This window comes from Schistocerca serialis, chromosome 6 (assembly GCF_023864345.2).
Source record: "Schistocerca serialis cubense isolate TAMUIC-IGC-003099 chromosome 6, iqSchSeri2.2, whole genome shotgun sequence".
Lineage (NCBI taxonomy): Eukaryota > Metazoa > Arthropoda > Insecta > Orthoptera > Acrididae > Schistocerca > Schistocerca serialis.
In genome coordinates, this window is record NC_064643.1 from 12,493,022 (window position 1) to 12,519,818 (window position 26,797).

General features: G+C 39.6%; 2 protein-coding genes across 2 annotated transcripts in view; both read right to left on the bottom strand.

Annotated features, from left to right (window-relative positions):
* The window catches only part of LOC126483668 (molybdenum cofactor biosynthesis protein 1-like), a 324,074-nt gene that overhangs the window by 77,648 nt on the left and 219,629 nt on the right, over positions 1-26,797 (bottom strand). The window lies entirely within an intron of this gene.
* Positions 21,222-26,797, bottom strand: part of LOC126483669 (cyclic pyranopterin monophosphate synthase-like) — a 79,314-nt gene continuing 73,738 nt past the window's right edge. Inside the window, exon 4 of the mRNA XM_050106733.1 lies at positions 21,222-21,404. The gene's annotated coding sequence lies outside the window, so the exon portion shown is untranslated. The remainder of the gene's footprint in view (positions 21,405-26,797) is intronic.

Here is a 26,797-nt window from a genome sequence, read left to right on the forward strand (position 1 = left end):
TCTCTCTCTCTCTCTCTCATTTGTTATAACTTACCGCTGTTATTTTGTATTTGTATTGCAGTCATTACATTAAAATTGGCTATATTGATTCTGCAATTTATACTATTATATTATTGCTAAGAATTGATATAAAGAATAAACGTATATATTTAATTGTAAGATATTGTAAATTTATACCACTGGAACTCTTTCAAAATATTTGATTGCGTAATACTGCCAATAAATACAATGACTTTCTTTCATCTGTTTGTAATTGTAATCGATGTTGGACACTTTGACTCCAAGTATGTTATACAGAAACGCAGTGATTTTTTACAAAAGGCAAAACTATGTGTTCGAAGAATTGTGGAGAGGAGGGTATGTGATGTATTTTAAGTAGGTTATAAAGAGTAACTATAACAACAAAAACAATAAATTATTGATACATTTATTTAATTGAATAGATAAAAAATCTACTCACCAAGCGGCAGCAGAACATACACATAAAAGACAGTGGCTCTTCCAGACAGAAGCGTTGAAGGGGAAGGAAGAAGGGTAAAGGAAAAGGCCTGGAGAGTTCCATGAAAAGGTGTAGATTTTGGGAAAGTCACACAGAACTGCGGATCAGGCGAGAAATAGAAACGACACATGTCATATACCAGCTATTATGTAAACACTGTTCAGCTTTCTACATCTGCATGACTACCACCAAATTATCAGTTAGGATAAATTGGCGTAGTCATAGTGTATATACTGGGAACTCGCAATATCCTGTTGCAGAGCATGCTCTACAACATGGCATACGTGACCTCGGCACTTGTTTCACCACACATGCCACCTGTATTCTTCCGCCAGACACCAGTTTCTCAGAACTCCGCAGGTGGGAACTAGCACTACAATGTGTCCTTGGTTCTCACCACCCACCTCGCCTCAATTTACGTTAATTTCTCCTGTCTCAGCTTTTCTTCACTGTAATTACTCTTTGCTTCACTCCGTTTTAGCTTTCTACATCTTTCATTGTCTTTCCCGTCTATTTTCACTGCCCCCTCCCACAACTGTTGCATACAATACACTTACCTTCTCACTCTTATTAACCATATACAGTTTTAGTAGTAATCTCTGTCTTGCATATTACCCTGTCTTCCACCTTTAAGCTCTCAGGTTTCCGAATCTTGCCTGATGCAGTCTCCAACAATTAGTCTTTCCTTCTCATCCTGTACGGTAAGTCACCCATGAGCCATGGTTCTGGGTAACTTTCCCAAAATCTAACCCTTTTCTTAGACCTCTCCAGTCCTTTTCCTTCACCCTTCTTGCTTCCCCTGCAACCATTCAGCCTGAAGAAGGAGTCACTGGTTCCAAACGCTTGCCTATCACAACAGTCTTTTATGTGTGTGTTCTGCCACTGCTTGGTGAGTAGATTTTTTATCTATCCAATTAAATAATTTTATAAAGAGTATCTGTGTGTGATGTTTCTATTGGTATACAACTTGTTATAAGCAAAACTTATTTTTACCATTTAATATGTTTCCAGATATTTACCAGTGGTAAAGATGAAATTGGGTTGATTGTACTTGGTTCTGACAAGACACAGAATCCACTTGATTACCCAAATGTGAGTGTGGAATTTCCTCTTGCACTGCCTACATGGCAGATGACATCCTTTGTGGAGAAATCTTAACATGAAAGTGAAATAAAAACAGATTGGATAGATGGTGTTGTTGTTGGCATGCAAGTCTTGAAAGATGAGCTAGAGTAAGTATTTAAAGCTGTCTGTTTCATGACATTCCTGGAACATGTTCCAGAATGTGTGTTACACAAATCACAGTGACATAGTTGTGACTCTATAAACTTGAATCAATATGTTTTTGTAATGAAAAAGAAACAGAAGGCACAATACCTGCGGAAATAGGAAATTTTTTTGTGCGATTTTACTGTATGAATGTTTTTTACAGTTTTTCAGCTCAATAATTAAGGAGGTATTGATACAAGGCTTTGCCAAAAATCCATCTGTCACCTACAAATCCAGCCCAGTCACTGGCATTCCCTACCCCACAATATGACTGGGCCACAATGAAAGCAGCCACATCATTGTCAAATTCACTGAAACTACTGCATAGCAATTTGCTTGAGTATGGCTGCTGTTGTGGTCTTCAGTTTGGTTTAAGCACTGTGTCAATACCTTCTCTTCATAGCACACGGAGGTCGTTAACTGCGACAGTTTTTACAAATGGCAACAGAACTTTTCCTCTAGTTGCTTGTTTCTCACTGAAAGATGCAAATATTTTAGAATGTAGTGCCCTATGTATATCTGTTAGAATAGCCACAAGGTCTGAAAGTTATTTTCAAATGATTGAGCTCTTCTACAGAGTATTGAAATTCACAGATTCTTCCAACCTGGTCCACCAATGTCTTACATACTCCTCTTCCTCCATGGATTGTTTCCAGTATTTGGAGATGAAACATTAGGCAGCAAAACGTGCCTTATAACCAAAATCTAATGAACATATAATTAAATTAACCAAAGATGTAATGTTGCACTCTCAGGTAAGACTGATCTTGAATGCAAAGACAAAGTGGAAATTAAATGTACACTGCAACATTCATCTCACTTTTTGTTATTGAAATTATTCACAGTGCCATAGGGAGAACTGCGTTTATGTGTTTTATAGAGTCAGATACAAGCTGTGGCACAAGGTGCTATCCGTTATTCTCCTGACTATGATGTCCAGGAATGGTAGTCTTCCCTCTTCTTTGGTCTCCATTGTGAATTTGATTTTGTGGCGTGTGGAGTTCAGATGTACAAAGAAGTCAAGAAGTTTGTCTCTTCCATGAGGCCAGATGACAAGTGTGTTATCCACATAACAGAAGAAGAAGAAGAAGATGGATTTCCATTTGGATGACATCAGGGCCTCTTCTTCGAAGCGCACCATAAACATATTCACAATCTCTGGTCAGAGTGGGCTGCCTATTGCGACACCATCTGTTTGCGGAAGGGAGGTGTGCCACAAGTCAGTGAAGTGGGAAAGTTGACCAAGTAATATGCGTGATGTGTCATACCTCGACCGATATTGAGAACAGAATAAAAAATTCAGAGGCATTACTTTTCAGCACTCCCATGCATATTCTGTATGCAAGAAAAGCTTATAGAGCAGGTTTCTCATTCAGAAATTCTATTTCAGTGTTGGTTGTTTACACGATGACCGTGTTAAGCATAATGGAAGAAGGAGAAATGTTTATCAGCATTCCAGATTTGGCAGTTGCAGGCTCATGGTCTGCTGAGACTCTGGTTTATTGTTTCACTATATTGCTGCTTGCATTGCTCAGAATCTCAATTTGTGTGAACATAGAATTGGTAGGTTCAGGAGGGCCATGCTAAATGCCTTGCAGGGCCTCCGTAGTGCCATCCAACTAGCACCTGAGAGGGCAGACAGGTGTTCGCTCATGCGTACATGATCCTGCAGTGAAGTTGTGTACATTTAGTCAGGAAGTGGGCTTGTATACAGTGAGACAAGTATCCACACATACAATGTGATGGCATCTGGAGCAGCACAGATTGTCAAGCCATTAATGCAGCTCTAGAGAGAGTTGAACTGACAGCAGTGCTACTGACAACAATGCCAGACACAGGAATGGCACTGTGTCATCGTATCAGATGAGTCTCGGTTCTGCAACATCGTCACAATTGATGTACTTGTGTGTGGAGGCTCTGATGCTAACAGACCTGGCCAGATTGTACCTGTCATTCTCATGCGGGTCCAGCATGTGATGTGATGGTATGGGGTGCAACTGGATACATGTCACAACCTCTGGTTCACATAGCCAGTAATTTGGACAGCAGCCATTGCATTTGTGTTTTGTTAAGGCCTATCGCTGTGCCCTATTTTCAAGGGCTCCGTGATGTTATCTTTTAACAAGATAATGCAAGACTACACATCACCTGAGCTGTACTGAGCTACCTCGATACAGAGAGTGTTCCACTGTTGCCGCATCCAGCATTTTCTTCAAATCTGTCACCTGTGGAGAACGTCTGTTCACAGGATGCCAAGAGATGGGTATGCCACCAGTCGCCAGCCACCAGCCGCCAGCCACTACAGTTGAAGAACTCTGACATATGACATACAGTTGAGTAGCATGAAATGATGTACCCATGGCTGTAATCCAACCTCGATTTGATATCCAGTGTGATGAGAACTGTTCTGCTGTTCCAGTTTCAATACTGAAATTCATATATTATTTTTATGCTGTCCTAACCAGACTGGACTGTGGTGTCATACAGCATAAAATATCTTACAACGTGTTGAATCAATGATGAGAAGTGTAGAACAGCCAGCAGGGGAAAGATGTTGGCAATGAGACAGCTTTTATGTAGAGCAGCAGTACAGTGTTTCACAGTGCATAATGCTTCCGCAGATTGAGAACAAAATGTGTGGTTTGCTTTCATCCATTTTCACAAACATAGCCTTGAAAAATAATGTTGACATTACTGTGCATTTCACTCTGAGGCATATTGCACTCTGAGAATGTTCATCAAATTCAGTTACTTTGTATTATATTTCAGTAACAGTGACATAATAGCAAATTGGACTGTATGAGTTTTTACGGATTTTTTTTCCAGACACACACTACCATTTCTTCAGATTTATTTAATTTGGGTATAAATCCTTTCCAGCATATATGCTGTACACAAAATGTTGAACATAAAATGTAGCTATCTGCTGATTTAACATCTTGCTGAGTATACCGGTACAATATTTTGTTGTAACAAATAGTTCAATGTATTTTACACACTTATAAACTTATTTATACAATTATAGTAATTTATACCATTACATTTATGTTGTACCTTAATGTTCTGGAAGACGATATTATAAGGAACCTCATACTTTTCCTGGATGATAGAGTTGTCTATAATGAATTATTGCCTGAAAAAAATCTGCACAAATTTGAGTCAGATCATAACATTTCAATTTGGTCCAAAGATAGGCAACTGAGTTTAAGTTTTCAGAAATGTAATTTGGAGCACATCACAAAACAAAAAAAAGACAGTATTGTATGACTACATTATCAAATAATCACAGTTTTAATTGGTCAACTAATACAAATATCTGGATGAAATGAAATGGTGACGTAGACTCACTTGTAGGCAAAGCAGAATGCAGACTTCAATTCATTGGTAAGATACTGGAAAATGCAATCAGTCTATAGAGGACATTGCTTACAAAATACTTGTGTGGCCCATTCTAGAATATTGCTTAAGTACGACCCATAACAAATAAGGCTAATGGCAGACATTGAATGTATACAAAATAGTGTAGCATGATTGATCATAGATTTATTTGATGCATGGGAGAGCATCAAGAAGCTACTAAAAATTGGAAATGCCAGACAAGTGAAGATAGATGCCAAATATATGACAAAACCTAACTTATGAAATTTCAGGAACCTGTATTAAGTGAGGTATTTAGGGATTATACAATAACCGCATATGTATCACTCCTATAGGGACCATGAAGGCAAGATTAATTACAGCATGCACAGAACCATTTAAAGAATCATTCTTCCCACACTCCACATGAGCATTGAATGGGGAAAAACCGTAATGTGTGGTACAACAATGTACTTTGTCGTACAACCCACAGTGGTTTATACAGTGTGCATGGAGACATGGAATGAGTTGACAGTAGATGGGTAATGGTTCATATTGATTCCCATTTCCCTGTTGCAGTAGGTGATCTTATGCCTCTAATTATTTTTTCGTTGCTATCTTAACTTGCATTCTTCACTTCAGTTTATTTACCCTTCATATCTCTTGGTATTAGGGCAAATGTACAGTTAACTTTTAAGGAATTTGTATTTTCAATTTATCAACTGGAGTTTTGTTTCATATGCAGCAGCAATGTTACAAATTATTTGTTTCAGTTTCTTTAGAATAATTTGCTGTTTCACAGGTGCCTTGAAGGAAATGAAAGATCTCAAAAGTGTCTTAATGACAAACGATGGCCTCATGTTGACAAGACAGCTGGTTGCCTTGCAGAGGGCAGGGCTTGACGGTCTGAACATCAGCTTAGACACCCTGCAGACCCGACGCTACAACCAGATCATGAGGAGGAAAGGCTGGGAGCGTGTCATGGCTGGCATAGATCTAGCCTTGCAACTTGAATACAACCCTGTGAAGGTATTACTAGTGCAGCTGTCATCGCATGCAGACTTTCATAAGCAAAAGATATAAATCTGTTGTTAAGAATATCAATACAATAATCACCATTTTAAAGCAGTACGCCCTCACCCTCACCCCCATCCCTGCTCCCACCCTCACCCCTGTCTCCACACTGCAGCTGTAAGTGAAGGAAGGTATATTAAGACAGAAGAAGTAAATTTTAGCTGACGATGCTAACAGTTTCATAGTTTATACAACATAAAAAAGTATGCCTTGCAAGTTTACCAATTAAATATCTTATATTTTCCTCCCAGGAGAGTCTTATGAGACTCAAGATCTTTACAGTTTCTCTTTTTTTCTTTTGTGTCTTTAGTTTAAAATAAGTTTCCTCTATTGTGGTGTTGATTTGAAAAAAATACTCCATAGTTTGGAAAAATTATTCTTAATTCTGTAGTCACATTTTTGTTGTGTCTAAGTACTACTGGTTTCAGTAGCGAGTACCAGCATCAGTTCATCTTATTATCAAAAATTTCTTTGCAAAATAAAAGCTGACCACTGTGGCCAAGCGGTTCTAGGCACTTCAGTCCGGAACCGTGCTGCTGCTACGGTCGCGGGTTCGAATCCTAACTCAGGCAGGGATGTCCTTAGGTTAGTTAGGTTTAAGTAGTTCTACGTCTGGGGGACTGATGACCTCAGATGTTAAGTCCCATAGTGCTTAGAGCCATTTGAACCATTTTGCAAAATAAAAAACTTCTGTACAACTGCAAACTAGACATACCATTTTCAGGGTGCAGTTCACATCTATTGAAAGCACAACAGTGACCTTTACTTTTAGTAGATAAGACACCTACTGGGGTAAGAGACTAGATGACTGCACACAAGAAGTTGTCATTTATTCCATATGTAGCTACCATGCAGACTCATATTTTGTATTAGTTTGTCCTTACTCTTCCAAAAGGTTAAACCTTGTCTCTGCAGCCACAGCTTCCTCTCTCCAGCAGTTGTCTTCATCTCCATGCGTGATGAAAATACCATTCATTGATCATATTGTTTAAGTAGGATGTTCTCAGTCATCCCCTTGTTTTCTTACCTACAATCTTGCCTTCAGAAATGTTTGTTAAAAGATTATCATCTCCAGTTAAGTGTCCAGTGTATTTTGCTTTGCCCTGGATTATAACATTCTTCTCTCCTATTTCCTTTGATTTTTCTGTCAATGCAGCTAGTTCTTGTATTTCTCCTCCAGAACCACATTTCAGCAGGTTTGAGGCGAGCTTCCTTTGGCTTTTCTATTGTACAGATTTTGCATCTGTGTGTCAGAACACTCCACACAAAGGTCTTTACAAATATTTTCTTAATGTGGAAGCTGATATGTTTATTCAGTTGCAGCTTCTTCTTATTTTGGAAGGAACTCTTCACCTGTGCTATTCTTTTCTTGAATGCTTTGAAATATTGATTGTTTTCTTGCAAAATGCTACTGAGATACTGAATTTCAGTTCCTTTCTTGAGTTGCTCATTGCCTGTTCTTGTGTCAGTTCTACCTCCACCTCCTTTCTTGTCCGTAGCCATAACTTTTGTCTTCTTTGTATTCATTTTTAGCTTTAGTTTTACCACTTCTTGATTTAAGGCCTGAAACATTTTATTTAGTTCCTACTTTGATTTACTATTGTGATGTCATCAATCTGCAGTGTATATGCATGCAATTAAATTTCCATATCGACATCATGCTCCAAAAACCACCTAACTGTGTGTGGCAGGGGGTACGTCTCATGCCACCAACTGATCCCCTCTGCCTTGTTCCACTTGTGAACAGTGCTTGGGAAGAATGACTGTCAGTACGCTTCTGTATTATCTCTAACTTCTCAAATTTTCTTCTCGTGATCATTTCGTGAATTGTATATGAGAGAAACTATTATGTTGTCAGACTCTTCTCAGAAACTACTCTCTCAAAATTTGGGTAGTAAATCTTTCCGTGATGCACAACTGCTCTCTTATGGCATCTACCACTGGAGTTTGCTGAGCATCTCTGTAATGATCTCACAGTGACTAAATGATCCTGTGACAAAACACTCCGCACTTCATTGGATCTTCTTTCTCTCTTCTGTCAGTCCTACTGGGTAAGGACATGGGGGTAATTTACATTCACTTAAGATTCTTCCTGAGAATCTTAGTCTGGCATCTGCTTTTCTATTGCTGTTTTATGTCGTCATTCCACTTTAAGGTTGCTCTGGATAGTTACTTCTAGATATTTTATGGTAGATTCTGTTTCCAGCAATTTGTCATTAATAGTGTAGTTGTACTGTATTGGATTTCTTTTCCTGTGTGTGTGTGTGTGTGTGTGTGTGTGTGATATGTTACATTTATTTATGTGCAGGGTCAACTGCCAGAGCCTGCATCATTCACCAATCCTCTGCAGGTCATTGTGCTAATTGATACTGCCATCTGTTGTTGCTACTTTCTGATGGACAAGTGTAGTACCTGTGAACAATATTAAGGAGCCTCTGACACTTTCTACTGGATCATTTATATACATTGTAAATGTAATGATCCTATCACATTTCCTTGGCGTATTCCAGAAATTACCTTTTGATTCTGGTCATCTTTTCTTTGTTGTTGTTATTACTTCCTTGATGAACATATTAAGGAAGTAAGGTGATAGAAGGCACCCGTCTCTCACTGCCCTTCTGGTTTTCCTTCTTTCATATCCGGTTCAGTACTCTGACTTTTGTATATACTCAAAATTAATCATCTGTCCTTCCACTTTGGACATTATTTTAAGGAATGATGATATAATGGTAATCTGTTTATTAAACAATATTTTAACGATACACTATGCTTTCTGATCATATAGTGGCTTGATGATGGAATTTGATACTGAAATTAGTAATCATTAGACAAAATAAAAGTGAAGCTATAATAAAAGAAAGTAATATTTTGGATCATGTCAGTTGTTGTTCCAAACAACAGCACGTCAGGAATAGGTTCGAATGGCTCTGAGCACTATGCGACTTCTGAGGTAATCAGTCGCCTAGAACTTAGAACTAATTAAACCTAACTAACCTAAGGACATCACACACATCCATGCCCGAGGCAGGATTCAAACCTGCGAACGTAGTGGTCACTCGGTTCCAGACTGTAGCGCCTAGAACCGCACGGCCACTATGGCTGTCCAGGAATAAGTACTAAATTATTTGTCCACTGATGACCTCACAGCTTAGAACACTAAAACACAAATGTTAATTGTTTGTTATGTGCCCTGGTAGAGTTTACAACTGTTTACAGTTCACGATTGGTTGTTGGAGATTGGGCGTTACTCACATAGTGTATTTAGTGCACAGTGCAGAAAAAGGCAGTGTCCAGAAAAGTAAAAAAGTGTAAAGCCAAATGTTTCATGACAGGATGTTGTGTCACCATACTTGGAAGACAATTATAGCCAAAGACAGATATTTAAAAGAAACTGGCTCATTTGAGCTGCGGAGACCTAGTCGAGGATTCTCAGTGGATGATTGTTAGCACAGTAGAATTTATAAAGAGACAATGTCAGTTCATGTGAGGGAAGGTTGGTTGGTAAGTACCTATCAGCTTTCTGATAAAACTCACAATTTGAAGAATACACATCAAGGAAAAGGTAGAAGTCCAACAGTGTCAAATCTAGACAATAATATCTATCATCCAACAGTTTTGCAAAATCCCCAGTTGTACTTACTTTACTTACTTACTTACTTACTTACTAACTTACTCAGATTTACTGTGTACCATACAAGGAACAGGTTTCACAGAGTTCACTCGATCAGCTGCCAAGTTCTCACCTTCCTCCAAGTTTGTGTCCATGCATTGAAGATTCATTGCAAAAGTTCCAGGTGTTAACAGGTCTTCCTGTACATCTGTATCTGTCCATTGATTTCCACAACAGTGTTGATTTTGGGATTCTTCCACCTTACATGCGTAGAACATAACCTGCAATCTTCAGTCTTCTTTCAACATTAAGTTTGTGCAGGCTGTGTAGACCTCGTATTCTCAGCACTTCATCGTTTGTAACTTGGTTGGGTTAACATCTTCAGAATTCATCTATAGCATTGTTGGTGAAAAATATGGAGACTGTGTGCTGATTTTACTGACATTTTCCAAGTCTCACACATATAAACGATAAAGGAGTACAGTCAAAGCTTTGTTGACATATTACAGACCTAATTGCCATATGGACCGATTTTCCAGTTCTGCTGGTGATTTCTGCATCTGTGACCTCATTATTACATATAAAGCTACCGAGATATGGCAATCTGTCAACATCTTGTAATATCTTCTATTGCACTGTAATCGGGGAAGAGACGAGTAATTTCCACTTACTTTGCACATTCTGTTTGCCTTATCTCTATTAATTTCCTGCCCTACACAATAAGGCATTTAATGAGAAAGCAGATAAAAATTAACTTGATGCCTTCCAAGAAGACGGTCTCTACTAAGTCTCTACTCCTTCAAGTCTGACTATGTAAGTGTAGACCAGAGATGGTTTAAATTCAGAGAAATAGTATCGACATCAATTAAGAGATATATACCAAATAAATTGAAAGGATACCAAATAAATTAAAAGGGTGGTGCACAAAATATGTCAAAACTCAGCTGCAGAAGCAATGAAAAACAGCATGTCAAAATTTAAAAGAATGCAAAATCTCCAAGATTAGCAATGTTTTACTGAAGCTCGAAACTTAGGGTGGGTTTCAGTGCAAGATGTGTTTAATAGTTCCCATAGTGAAACTTCGTTTTGAAATCTGGAAGAAAATCCAAAGAGGTTCACGTTGAATGTGTAGTACACCAATGTCAAGACACAACCAATACCATCACTGTGCAATAGCTGTGGTAATGTTACTGATGGCAGTGCTACTAAAGCAGGGTTACTAAACACGGATTTCTGAAATTTCTTCACCAAAGACAACAAAGTAAATATTGCAGTATTCAAATCAAGAACATCTGCAACTGTGAGTAACTTAGTAGTAGCTCTCCTCAGTGTCATAAAGCAATTATGTTTCTTTCAGAGAATGCTGATACAATAGCTCCATTAGAAATCATATATAGCCGCTCATTTGATAAAGATCCATACCTAGAGACTGAAAAGTTGCTCAGGTCACACCAATGCTCAAGAAAGAAAAGAGGAGTAATCTACTAAATAACAGACTCATATCACTAATGTTGATTTGCATTAGGATTTTGGAACATATATTGTGTTTGAATATTTTGAATTATCTCAAAGATAATGATTCATTGATAAATAGCCAAGATAGATTCAGAAATATCGACCTTTTAAAGCACAGCTAGCTCTTTAGTCACACAAAGTAATAAGTGCTGTCGACTGGGGATCTCAAATTGATTCCATATTTGTAGATTTCCAGAAGACTTTTTGAAACAGTTCCTCACAAGCATTTTCTAATCATATTGTGTGCCTATGGTGTATTGTCTCAGTTGTGCAACTGGATGTGTGGTTTCCTGTCAGAAAGGTCACAGTTCATATTAATTGATGGAAAATCGTCAAGTAAAACAGAAGTGATATCTGACATTCCTCAAGGAAGTGTTATAGACCACCTGCTGTTGCTGATATTCATTAACAATTTAAGAGAGAATCTGAGCAGTCCTCTTAGATGATGCTATCATTTACAGTCTTGCAAATCATTTACTGTCTTGTAAAGCGATCAGATGATCAAAATGAACTGCAAAATGATTTAGGCTACCTATCCATATGATGCAAAAAGTGGTAACTGACCTTAAATAATAAAAATTGTTATGTCATCCGCATGAGTAGTAAAAGGCATCTACTAAATTTTGGTTACACGATAATTCACGCAGATCTAAAGGCTGTGAAGTCTACTGAATACTTAGGAATTACATTTACAAATAACTTAAATTGGAATGCTCACATAGATAATGCGGTGGGAAAGCAAACAAAAGACTGTGATTTAATAGTAAAACATTTAGAAGATTAGGATTACTAAAGAGACTATCTACAACTATACTTGTCAGTCCTCTTTTGGAGTATTCTGCATGGTGTGGGATCCTTACCAGATAGGACTGACAGAGGACATCATTTAAAAGTTCAAAGAAGGGCAGCTCATTTTGTATTATTAGCAAACAGGAAAGTGCATGCCACAGATATCGCATGCGAATTAGGGTGGCAGTCAATAAAGCAAAAGCATTTTGCTGGAGCAGGTTCTTAAAATTTCAATCATCAACTTTCTTTGTTTGGCACGGCACTTGGAGGGCGACGGTTCAGTCTTCACCCATCTGTCTCTTTTGTCCCATGTCCTGATTATTTTCTCCTCATGCCTCACTCCTGTCTTTACTTTGAACAGTTCATAGATCTCTCCCATGAACTTCACTTTCGATATTGCATTTTTCATGTTTCTTGTCATATTAACATCAAAGATAATGATAATGTGCAAGAATAATGTAAGGCTAGCATCTTTTTAGTCACATATTTCTGCTGATACAGCTTATATTGTACACCTGGAAATACAATGTCAATTTTGTTCCGATGACAACGTATGTCACCTGGGAGTAGTAGATGTACTGGCAATGGTTTCAGTGTCATCCGCCAACAGATAGTGTAATGGCATAGCTATCAGAGTGCTATATGTGTCTACCCTTTAATAGGAAATGCTCACAGCCAGTGTGATGCAGACATGTGAAGCAAGCAGGCAACCATGCCAGGAAGGCACACTCGTGATTCTTATAGCCAACGAGTCAGTTTAAAAAGGGGTAAAATTGTGGGCTTCCGAGTGGCAGGATGGTGCTTTCGGGGGAATTTCCACACAAGTTGGATGTGCTGCATCAGTTATGCAACGCTGCTAGTATCAGTAGTCACGTAAACATTCTCACACACGTAATCGAGGTTCTGGACATCCACACAGCACAGATGCTCACTAGGATTGTTGTACTGAAAGGGCAGCAGTTGCAGATCGTACGGCTACCACAGCACAGATAAAAGGTCTTGTGAGCCCCAGATGTGTCAACACAAACTGTTGCGAAGCAGTTATTGCCAGTTGCGTTACGGACGTGCACACATCTATCCTGTCTTCCAATCGTGCCTCAGCACTGACATGCATGGTTCGAGTGGTGCCATTAGAGGATCTCTTTGAGGATGGCATGGCACGCCATGGTTGTAAGTGATGAAAGCAGATTCCGCTCACACACAAGTGATGGTCGTATCAGCAAATGACATAAATCTGGTGAGCACTCTCTTGTAGAGTGCATTTGCCCAAGATACAGTGGCCCCACCCCAGGCCTTATGGTCTGTGGTGCGATAAACTACAACTCTCATTCATCTGTGGTGTTTCTGCACTTGGTACATGCAGAATGATGTTACACCTGTTATTTTTGCATTCTTGTAACTGGAAGGTAATGTACTGTTCCAACAGTATAGTGAGGACCCACACGCTGCCCATGAAACTCAGTGTTCTCAGAAAGATGAGCAGTGACTTCCCGGGCCAGCATGTTCTACGAGTTTGTCTCCAACTGAGCACATGTGGGAACATGGGATGAGAAGTGACTCATGCAACTTGTCAACCAACAACTCTTACATAACTATCTGAACAGATTGAGCATGTGTGACATAATTTATCTCAGGACAGTTTTTGCCATCTGTACTATCGACTGAATGCCGTAGTCAGTGCCTGCATTGTCACCAGTGAGGGCTACACCACGTACTAATGTGTGTGTTTTGGCACGGGTCGATACATGCTAGCTGAGAAGCATTTGCAGTATTGATCTGTAAATGTGATCATTTCATGTACTCCATATGCACTGTTGCAACATTAAATCTAGAGTGAATTTTCTTCTGGCAGTGGGCACAGACTTTTACCTCACAACTTTGATACATTTTACTTTTTCTTTTTCTTAGTCTTTATCCCCTGCTATCACAGTCTCAGCATGTTAATGTGGATTTGGCAGTATTAGTGGTAAATTGTGGCCAGATGCCCTTTCCATGCCACCTCCCCCCCCCCCCCTCCCCCCCCTTCCAACCCACACCAGAGTGAAAGTTATGTACCCTGTATCTGTATGTATCTAATATTATCGTGTGTGAAAGTGTGAGAATGTTTTCAAAATGTTTGAGGATCATGTAACTGATGTGGGGTGTGCATACCAGTCTGCTATTCATCTAGTCGGATGTGGACAACAGCCTAAAAACCATGTCCACACTGGCTCTAGCTGCATGCTAACGTTGGCATCTACCCAGGAGTATTACAATTTCGATAGAGTACAGTAGAGTTTTAATGATTTATACAATACTTTTATGTCATGAATTTTAGAGAATTGATTGAAGATGTCTTTCTGCTGTTGTTTAATTTATGATATAGCCGCAACAGAAAATCCAACAGAATATGTTAATTATTCTGGTCTTGTTCATTTCCGTATTTGTTCTGTGTTAAAGTAATTGTTCAGATGCATACAACATAAAAGTAAAAGTAAGGTCTATGATGACAGGCAGTGACTGGGCTGTTGTCCTGACAGCAGGTAGGGTGCAGCCTTTGTTCACTGTGGCACTAGGAGGGAGAGGGTTAATGGCCTATCACCCCAGCTTCCTTTTACCCCTGGGAAATATCCCCAGGAGTCACCTGATAGCAGGTTGGCGTCACCTGGGGGCCATCCTGCAGTCACTGGAACAAGGAAAATTCCCCACCTTTTATGTTTTATGGGGAATCGAGCCCAGGACCTCCTGATTGGAGTCTAGTGCGCTACCCACTAGACCTCCACAACCACCGTGCTTATGGGATATGAAATGTCTGCATCTATATGACTACTCTGCATTTCACAGCTCAGTGCCTGACAGAGGATTTATCAAACCACTTCCATACTGTTTCTCTACCGTTCCACTCTTGAACAATGTGTGGGGAAAAGTAACACTTAAATCGCTCTGTGTGATCTCTGATTTCTTGTGTTTTATTATAACGATCATTTTTCCCTATGAAGGTGAGTGCTATGAAAATTAAAATGTTTTTGCATTTGGAGGATGAAGTTGGAGACTGGAATTTTGTGAAAAGATCTTGCCACAGCAAAAAAGTATTTCTTTTTGTGATTACCATCTCAACTCGCATATCATGTCTGTGACTCTCTCTCTCCTAATATTTTACAATAATACAGACTGAGCTGCCCTCATTTTGACTTTGATTTCCTCCATCATTCGTATCCCATGGTGTACTTGTGCATTGTCATCTTGAAACACAACCAATGATCATCCAAATGTCGACTATATGACAGGACAGTAGGTTCGAGGATCCTATCATCATATTGCACAGCCCTCAAATAGCCTTATTAGAAATGAGATGTGTCAGACATCTGTATACCATACTGGCCCAAAACATGACCGATCCATCTGCCTGCTAAACTTAAAAGACTGGACTGCAGGTCTGAAACACATTTTTCACTGGAGCGGACACAAATGAACAAGAATTATCTATGGCTCTGAACAGTAGCTGAGCACAAGCAGACACCATTCTGTTGCATTTGGTTAGCATTCACAGGTGTTCACTCATGTTCTGCCCATTATCAGTCCTTTGATGAACTGTCAAACGAAGTCTCCATCATCTCTGCATTGGTGAGAGCAGGAGAGAAAGAGCTAAATTCTGGTGTTTCATCAGTGAACTTTTGTCTTCAACTCAAGATCTTTGAGCAGCAGAATGGTCTGAAGAGAATGTAATGTTTCTGATAACAGAATAGATGCTCGTGAATTCCAAGATGTCCACGCCATAAATGCCAAATAAAAAGAAATACAATTGACAGAGAGTTTCCGAGGTACTGGGAACATGAGAAAGATGATAATTACATTAGATACTTTCATCAGCCAGGAATGGAGTGAATAAGCACGAGCTTTGTATTTGTTTTTATTAAAAAAAGAACAGCACAACAAAGTTCCTTGAAAGTAAACATGTACAAAAATGTATCTATCATGCTGATTAAAATTATGTACATACCCCACACGAGCTTTGTATTTGTTTTTATTAAAAAAGAACAGCACAACAAAGTTCCTTGAAAGTAAACATGTACAAAAATGTATCTATCATGCTGATTAAAATTACGTACATACCCCACAAGCCACCTTAGTAATTTCTTGTCCTGTTCCACTGACAAATAGTGCTAGGAAAAGCAATAGTCTATATGCCTCTGTACAAGCCCTAATTTCTCTTGTCCTTGTGGCCTTTACATTAATTGTAAATTGGTGGCTGTAGGATCATCCTGCAGTCAACCTCAAGTACGAGGTACCTAAATAGTTAAATAGTGTTTTGTGAAATGAATATCATCTTCCCTCCAGGGGTTCCTATTTGAGTTCATGAAGCATCTCTATAATACTTATGTGCTGATCAAACTTACTGGTGATAAATCTCTGAATTGGTTCAATGTCTTCCTTTAATCCAATGTCATGCAGATCCCAAACACTCAAGCGATGCTAAAGAATGGGTCACACTAGTGTTGTGTCCTTTACAGATAAGCTACACTTTCCTAAAATTCTTGCAATAAACCTATTTGGCCATTTGCCTTCCCTACAACCAATTTTGCTTGTTTCATGTCTTACTGCTTTGCAACATTATGCCTAGGTATTTAATTGACGTGACTGTCAAGCAGCATACTACTGATGCTGTATTCAAACATCATGGGATTTTTTTTCCTTCTCATCTGCATTAACCTACATTTTTTTTATATTTACAGTAAGCTTCCATTCATCTCACCAATCACAAATTTTGTCTAAGTCATCTTATATCCTCCTATAGTCACTCAATGGCGACATTTGCTCATACACAATAGTGTCATCAGCAAACAGCCTCATAGTGCTGGCCACATTGGCTGTCAGATCCTTAATGTACACTTATTAGCCAAAACATTATGACCACTGCCCACTGCAAGTTGGATGCTGCCTGGTGGCATTGCGGGCATGTGATGCGGTAACAAAAATATGTAAATAGAGCAGAGGGGGGTGGGGGCTCACTTAGGTAAGATATGGGCTGCAAATGGGGAAATCAGTTGAGATAAGTGATTTTGATATATGGCAGATTATTATTATGCTAAGCCTGTGACACACATCTCAAAAGCGGCAATGCTGGTCAAATGTTCATGTGCTATCTATCACTAGGTGCTAAATGGTTAGACATCCATGACTCTTCACAGTACTTGGGGTTTGGCGGCATGTCTGGCTGCAATGTAGGATAGACGGTGATTTGTAGCAACTCTGCTGAAAGAGCACAATGCTAGTGCACGCACAAGTGTTCCATAGCACACTGTTCATTGTAAATTCTGGAACACGGATCTCCGCAGCAGACCACTCCTACATGTTCACATGTCTACCCAACAACATCATCACTTGTGATTGCAGTGGGCACAGGACCATTCGGATTAAACCATCAATCAATGGAAATGTTGGCTCTTTGGGTGAATCCCATTTTTGCTACACTAGGTTGATAGGTGTCTCCACAAAAACCATCATTGAGGTGAATGGCAGCTCCAAATGTGCAGCACACCACGGATGCTGGCTGGTGGGAGCAGCATTATGCTTGGGAGACATTCTCCTGCACTTGCATGTAGTAATCAAAGACATGCCGACAGCTGTGAATCACCTGTGTCCCTTCATGCTTGATGTCTTCCCCGACAGCGATGTCATCTTTCAGCAGTGTAATACTGCCTGCACCAGTCGAGCCAGGAAGACGAAAGTTTGAAGGTCAGGTTGACAAAACAGATTTTTAATACTCTTGGTAACAACCTTTAAGTTTCTGACGTAGTTCAGGGGAATGACAAAGGGATCTTTGACAGGCTGGATTAAATCTGGGCGGCGTCTCAGACCGACCAGAGTTACAACTTTAAAGGCTTCTACACTGAGCAAATACAACGGGCTGTTGGAGGAAGAATGCAAAGGCAGCTTCTAGTAATGTGCAATTGCTATTCTGCATGGTCTTTAATGGCCATTATCAAATTTTAAAAAATTAAGAATAACAATAACACAGTACACAACAGGAAGGGTACAGCAGACTTTCCCTGATGGTTCCTTACATTATCTTTCCTTGATTTTTTTTTTTAATGATAATGTTTCTAAGTCTTTCCTGGTTTCCATTGAAAGGTTTGGATTGTTTCAAAGATTAATTTACACATTTTTTAATATTTTAATGTATTCTAGGACAGGAACTCAAAGAGCACAAGTATAAAAAAACTGCATGTAGGACATTCATGTAAAGCTTCCCATTTTTAACTGCAAGGTAATGGCAATCTATTTTGTTACAAGAAAATGAATTGGGACTTAGTTCTCCAGAGCTGATACTATTATAAGGAGTTGTGATGGAAGAACATGAGTTCCAAACAATGGATGCCTTGGATCTGTTTGCTGCTGCTTCTTTTTAATCTCTGCTGCTAATCCCATGAGTGAAAGATCTCTACCAATGAAAAAGTAGATTTGAATGACATTAAGTTTCTTCTCTTGTCAATAGTTGTTTCTACTGAAGAGAAATGAGTCTGGTCATCTTTGTCCATTTGCAGTAATTCAAAGGTGTCGTAGCACCTGACATGTATGCTTGAAAATAACAAACGATCAAAAATGTAATTAACAGAAGTATTGACAGCAGTAAGCTGTATTTATCACATTCAAAAAGTTTGTAATAGCTGTGGACCCTTGTTTTATCATGTCAATCCATTTGTGCCAATGGCTAACAGAGTACCATTCACCATCATGTCAAGTGGCAATAACAGTTTGCTTGCATCATAAATATTGAGTGTCAAAAGATAATTCTAACAATATGAAATAGGACAGATTGCTACTCACCAGTTAGAGCAGGCAATGGGCAGCAGACAAGCATACTGAAAAAAAAAAGAAACTGTCAGGTACTATATACTCAAAAAAACACTTAGGTACTGAAGGAATTATCGAAATACCAAATAGGGCTGAAATCAGTAAATGTGACATACATGTGAAGACAGAAAAATAATTACAGTTTCAGAAAAAACTGGATGATTTATTCAAGAGAAAGAACATCACAAATTGGATGAGATGGTCCACCTCTGGCCCTTATACAAGCTTGGCTCTGGCTGATAGAGTTGTTGGCTGTCCAACAGAGGGACATCATGAAAAATTCTATTCAAATGTCACTGTAGATAGTCAAAATCCCGAGGTGGTCTAACGGCCCTGCCCATAATGCTCCTTACATTCTCAATTGGGGAGAGATCCAGCAACTTTGCTGGCCAAGGTAGGGTTTGGCAAGCATGAGGACAAGCTGTGTGCAGACAGGCATTATCTTGCTGAAATGTAAGCAATGTATGGCTTGCCAAGAAGGGAAACAAAATAGGATGTACAGTATTGTCAACAGACAACTATGCTGTAGGGGTGACATCCATGTCACCCTTACAGCATAGTTGTCTGTTGACCAAAAGTGATCTGTTACGAAAAGAAATCGCACCCCAGATCATCAGTCCTGGTAGTTGGACCATATGGGATGTGGCATTCACGGTGGTATCCCACCGTCTGGGGCGTCTTCAGACGCATCTGTGATGATCATTGAGGCTCAGTTCATAGTGGGACTCATCACTGAAGCCAATTATATTCCAGTCAATGCAATTCCAGACCAGGGACGTGCCTGGGGACACACCAGATAGCAGTGCGATACCAACCCGGCTGCTGGCTGCCATACAGCCAAACGAGGACTGATGGTCTACTGTGCCATTTCTTTTCATAACAGGACCTCTTTGGTTGTCATCTGTGTCACCATTACAACACAGACATCTGTTGACGATATTATAAACCCCATTTTGTTTCTCGTCATAACAAGCCATCATTTGCTTACATTTCAGCAAGATAATGCCTGCCCACACACAATTTGTCTTCATACTTGCCACACCTTATCTTCGCCAGCTAGGTCACGGGATCTCTCCCCAACTGAGTATGTCTGCGGCATTATGGGCAGGGCCACCCAACCAGCTCATGATTTAGACAATACAATGTGCCACTTGGATAGAATTTGGCTTGATGTCCCTCAGTAGGACATCCAACAAATCTATCAATGACAAACTTGCTCAAGAGTCAGAGGTGGACCAACTTGCTCAATTTGTGAAGCTCTTTCTCTTGAATAAATCATTCAATTTTTCTGACATTGTAATTTTTATTTTATTTATTTATTTATTTATTTATTTTTTTTTTTGTCTGTGCACGTACATCACATCTACATATTTCCATCCCACACAGATAATTCTTTCATGCTGCATAATGTTTATTTTCATCTTACGAGTGTAATCTAATGGACAGAGCCCACCTCAGCATAGGGAGTCTCTGCTGGTTGGGAGTGTGGAGGTGGACAGACAGAGAGAAGTGTACTAGGGGGACGTAATAGTGTGTGAGGTTGGAATGGGAGCAGGGGAGGGCATTGAGGTGTGGGGCCACAGGAACGAAGCCTAGAAACTCTAGCTGCGACATATTCTTCACTCCTGTAAACCCCGTTACCTAAACCTTTGCTAGTCTCTCTGTCTCACATATCTAGGCCTTTACCTGCTCCCACCCCGGCCTCACACCACCACACCTGCTAGATGAGGACTGTCCCATACTTTCTAATATCTAAAAATCTTCCTTCAATGTGCCAGTCTGCCACTCAGTGTCTCCTCTAGGTGGGGAGCAGAAAGCTATCCTATTCCATATTATTGTTATTCCATCCCAGATATCCCAATGCTTAAAAATTAATTTTAGGCTTGCCGTAAAGTATTACACAAACACTAATTGGTTATTTTTTCTGATATTCAAATTATATTTTGCTCTCATTTTTGTCCCTTTATCTAATCAACTTTGCATTGTGACATTTCTGACGAAAGTATGAGTTATTCAGAAATTAGGTAAAAAGTAGTGAATTCTTCCTTTGAATCACTCTCACTTTGTCTCAGGCACGAGCAAATGTGTGTACCTGTATATGCATTTAGCTGTATCAAATTATCTTCCCCAACACACAAAATGGGGGTCATTATTCAATTTATCTTGAAAGTATGTGTGAAATGCACTTTCCACAAAAATGCTCAGATGCATAACTCTCAAAATATGTGTTTGAACAATAGGTCTGGAATTTTTAAAGACAAGGTGAAGAAACCATTGGATTGTATAATTTTTTTATTAATCACAAAGAAACAACATGATTCAAAGACATCAACAATAGCAATGGAAGTTCAAGTGAATTGTCTGCCTCCAATTCTGATCACAGAGAAACACTCCAATAGGAAAGAGGGCACAACATCCTGCTCCATTTTCAAAAGCTGCAATGTCAAATATTACAACCTGTAACAGAAAAAGGTCACGTGATAAATATTGTTTACATATCGATTACAGTAACAGAGGCATATATGGTCTAATAGGAAGGGTGAACACAAGGGCAGGACATGGGGAACAATGAACAGATGAGATGTGAAACCACGGTAAGTTAATAGTGGTGATAATGCCAGTTAATTACATGGGTGGGAAAAGCAACCACTCTTGCAACTCAGAGCTACTCTTGTTTCTGCAACTGATCTTCCGTTCCTTCATTGTTCCTATTTTTCTCATATTAATAATTCTAGTTATAGAAGGTTTTCTAACTAAAAGCTTATTAGCATTTTGTAATGAAACCGATAAACAATACAGTCTCATTCTCTAATGGAAGAACACAGTACATCGCGTTCGTAAATAACTTGATCCAACAAAACAGTGGACATTCATTACATGACATTTAATTTTAAGTATCAATACAAACACTTACATAAAACATTATTTACACTCAAAACCCATTATTCAAAACTGATGTCCATATGTGTAACTGTTTACAGTAGCAATTATTAATATAGTTACTATTGCTAGCTTTAATATGGATTGTTAAAAAGTTTAGAAATGTTAACTTAAAAATGAACTGTAAGCAAAATCTTTTCTGTTAAAAAGTTAATGTTGAAACCACTGGAGAAACATTATAATGTATTATTGTAGTCATCATGTACACTGAAAAAAAAAAAAAAAAAAAAAATTTGCAACACCAAAAAGTAATTAACGTAGAGTAATGAAATTTCAGGAACATATATGTCTAAGTAACTTATTTAAGTGATTAACATTGCAAGATCACAGGATAATATAAGTGCGAGATACACCATTGCAAATGTGATACACTAATGCATTGAAATCCAGTGTAACTGCCCGAATGTAAGCATGCAAACGTGCATGCATTGTGCTGGTTATGAATTTGTGGGATGAAGTTCCATGCCTGTTTCACATTGTCATCAAAACAGGGATGGTTAATGCTGTTTTTGGGAGACACTGGAGTTGTTCGATGATGTCCCGTGTGCACTAAATTGGAGCCAGACCTGGTTATCAAACAGGTCAAGGCAACATGTTGACATACTGTAGAGTATACACCCATGCCTCCATCTTTGCTACCCTCCCTGTTTACCTCTACCCTGTTGCTTCATAACCTGGGTTGTGAGTAACTGAATCCACTTTCTCTTCTTCCCCTTCTTTCCCCTCTCTCCTCCCTGACGAAGGAACAAAGTTCCAAAAGCTAGGATACGTAAATTTTCTGTTATGTTTTGTGTATCTATTGGCTGTACTGGCCAGCCCCTCTATCTCTTTGTTAGTATTTGTTTCACGTCTTTATATGAGATTTTCCATCATCACAGTAATGTTAGTTTATAATTTACGGACAGCCTAATCCATTATTTCCTGTCAAGGTTTGAAACTTTAGAAAATCATAAATTTTGTCTTGGTAAAATAAAGGTGATTAGATGTTTCCCTTATGCACATGTAAAAGACTGTCAGTTCACATCTACGTTTATAATCTGCAATCCACCAGGAGGTGCATGGTACAGGGTAAGTCCCATTGTACCAGTTATCAGGGTTTCTTGCTGTTTCATTCATGTATGGAGCATGGAAGAATGATTGTCTGAATTTGTCTGAATGCCTCCGTGTGAGCAGTAATCATTCTAATCTTATCTTCACGACCCCTGTGAGAGCAATATGTGGTGGCGGGGGGTGGGGGGGGGGGGGGGGGGTTGTGGTATATCCCTAGAGTAATCATTTAAAGACAGTTCCTGAAACTTTGCTAATACACTTTCTTGGGATAGTTTACACCTGTCTTCAACAGTCTGCATTTCAGTTCCTTCAGTATCTCTGTGACACTCTCCCATGGATTAAGCAAACCTGTGACCATGCTGCCTTTCTTTGTATACATTCAATGTCTCCTGCTAGTCTCATCTGGTACAAGTCCCACACACTTTAGCAATAGTCTAGTGGGGGTGGGAGGGGGGGGGGGGGTCACACGAATGACTTGTAAGCATCTCTTTAGTAGACTGATTGCACTTCCCCATTATTATACCAATACACCAAGGTCTACAACCTGCTTTACCCACAACTGAACCTATGTGATCATGCCATTTCATATTCCTACAAAGTGTTACACACAGGTATTTGTACGAGTTGGCAGATTCCGACAGTGACTCACCAATATTATAGTCACAGGATACTAAGTTTATACATTTCTAAACATTCAGAGCAAGTTGCCAATCACTGCACCATGTTGCAATCTCATCAAGATCTGACTGAATATTTATGCAGCTTCTCTGAAATAGCACTTCATTACAGATAGCTGCATCATCTGCAAAAATCCTGATTTACAGCAAGGTCATTAATGGACAAGAACTGCAAGGTCCCCAACACACTTCCCTGGGGCACACCTGAAGTTACTTCTACATCTGATGATGACTCTCCATCCAAGGTAACATGCTGTGTCCTTCTTATCAAAAAGTCCTCAATCCAGTCACGTATTTCACTTGATACCCCATATGATCGTACTTTTCACAGTAAGTGTAGGTGTGGAACAGAATCAAATACTGTTAGGAAATCAAGAAACACAATCTACCTGTTGCCTTGATCCAACGCTTTCAGCAAGTTATGTGAGAAAAGTGAGAGTTGGATTACATATCATCTATATTTTTGAAAACCATGCTGGTTGATTCGAGAAGGTAGTTCCGTTCGAGATACCTCATTATGTTTGAGCTCAAAATATTTTCTAAGAATCTACAACAAATTGATGTCATGGCTACTGGATGGTAGTTTTGTCACTCCTACAACCCTTCTGGTAGACGGGTGTGATCTGTAACTTTTTCCAAAAACTAGGTAAGGTTTTCTGGATAGATTACAGTGAGAAGAGAGGATAACTCAGCCACAAATTCAATATAGAATCTGACTGTGATTCCATCGGGGTCTGGAGCTTTGTTTAATGATTTCAACTGTTTCTCAACACAACTGACACTAATACCTATTTCGTTCATTTTTTCAGTGTACGAGGATTGAATTGGGTCAGTTCTCCTGGGTTTTTATTTGCAAAGGAACATTTGAAAATCGAGTTCAGAATTTCAGCTTTTACTTTGCTACCCTCAATTTCAGTTCCTGTCTCACTTGCTAGGGACTGGACACTAACTTTTTTGCCACTAACAGCCCTTACATACGACCAGAATTTATTTGGATTTTGTGAAATGTCATTTGACAATATTCTGCTACAGTAGTCATTGAAGGCTTCATGCATTGCTCTCTTGACAGCCAAACATGTTTCATCCAGCGTCTCTCAATCTATAATCCTACACTTTGTTTTACACCTATTATGCAGTAATCTCTGTTCCTTTAGAAGTTTTCTTTACAGTGACTGTATACCACGGAGGTTCCATCCCATTATGAACTGTTCTACTAGGAACCTATCTACTCAGTGCGTGGTCAACTGTTCTTTTCAAGTAGAGGAAGAGCACCTCTACATGCTCCTGACCTGTGCTGAAAGTTTCAAGTTCCTCACTGAGATAAGATATTACTGATTTCTACTTAGTTAACTGAACGCATAATAAGAGGGAAACATTCCATGCAGGAAAATATATCTAAAAACAAAAATGATGTGACTTACCATACGAAAGCACTGGCAGGTCGATAGACACACAAACAAACACAATCATACACACAAAATTCTAGCTTTCGCAACCAACGGTTGCTTCATCAGGAAAGAGGGAAAGACGAAAGGATGTGGGTTTTAAGGGAGAGGGTAAGGAGTCATTCCAATCCCGGGAGCGGAAAGACTTACCTTAGGGGGAAAAAAGAACAGGTATACACTTGCACACACACCCATATCCAACCACACATACACAGACACAAGCAGACATTTGTAAAGGCAAAGAGATTCGGCAGAGACGTCAGTCGAGGCAGAAGTACAGAGGCAAAGATGTTGTTGAAAGACAGGTGAGCTATGAGCAGCGGCAACTTGAAATTAGCAGAGGTTGAGGCCTGGCGGATAACGAGAAGAGAGGATATACTGAAGGGCAAGTTCCCATCTCCGGAGTTCTGCCAACGCAGAAAATCTTTTTGGTTTCAATGCCTTTCGCGTTTTTGGGTTCTCCATAGTTGACTCTGTCAATATTGTCTCTGACGCTATTCCTTATGCTCAACTGGATTCCTTGTCGACTACATTTTCGTCCCTTTTTTCTCCCCGTTTAGGCTGTGCGAACGACTTTGAAGCTCATATCATGCTCAAACCCACGGCTCGGCCTAAGTTTTTTCAGGCTCTGCCCATTCCTGTGGCCCTTCGAGATCGGGTAAAATGGGAGTTGGATCGTCTCACTGCGTCAGGGGTCTTACTTCCTGTCACTTCCAGTGAGTGGTCCTCCCCTGTTGTTGTAGTTGCTAAGGCCAATGGTGATATTTGTCTCTGTGGCGATTTCAAAGCCACTGTAAATGCTCAATGCCTCATTGACACTTACCCTATGCCCCGTCCTGAAGAACTGTTCACTAAACTCGCTGGAGGACAGTATTTTTCTAAAATTGACCTGTCAGAAGCTTATCATCAACTTCCTCTCGATGCTGCTTCCTGGCAGTTTCTGGTCCTTAACATGCCTTTCGGCCTCTATCAATACCAACGCTTGCCATTCGGGGTTGCTAGTGCCCCTGCTCTCTTTCAGCGATTCTTGGAACAATTATTGCTCCCTGTCCCTGGGTGTATCAATTACATGGACGACATTGTTGTCACTGCCTCCACCACTGACGAACATCTTCAAAATCTCTGCACACTTTTTAATGTCTTACAGACTGCCAGTCTTAAATGTAATCTTCAGAAATCACAATTTTTTCAGGCATCTATAACGTACTTTGGGTTCCAACTCTCTCGCGATGGTATTCAACTGTTTCAACACACTGTCGCTGTGATCGATGCCCTTCCTCGCCCTACATCTGTTAAGGAACTGCAGGCCTTCTTGGGGAAAGTAGCATACTATCACAAGTTTTTACCATCTGCGGCGTCGGTGGCTCAGCCGTTGCATCCCCTGTTGCATAAAAACGTGCCTTTTCACTGGTCCGCGTCATGTGACGCGGCTTTCCAGAAATTAAAGACTATGCCTGGCTACTTATTGACCTGGCCAACATCTTGTTCTTGCCACAGATGCCTCTCAATACGGGGTTGGTGCAGTCCTTGCACACCATTTTTCTGACGGTTCAGAACAACCCATCGCTTATGCCTCCAAAACGCTCACGGATGCCCAACAAAGGTATTCCCAAATTGAGAAAGAAGCTTTGGCCATTATTTATGCTCTTCATAAGTTTGGTGTTTTTCTCTATGGCTCAAAATTTCATCTTGTTACGGATCACAAACCACTTGTTTCCTTGTTCCATCCATCAACGTC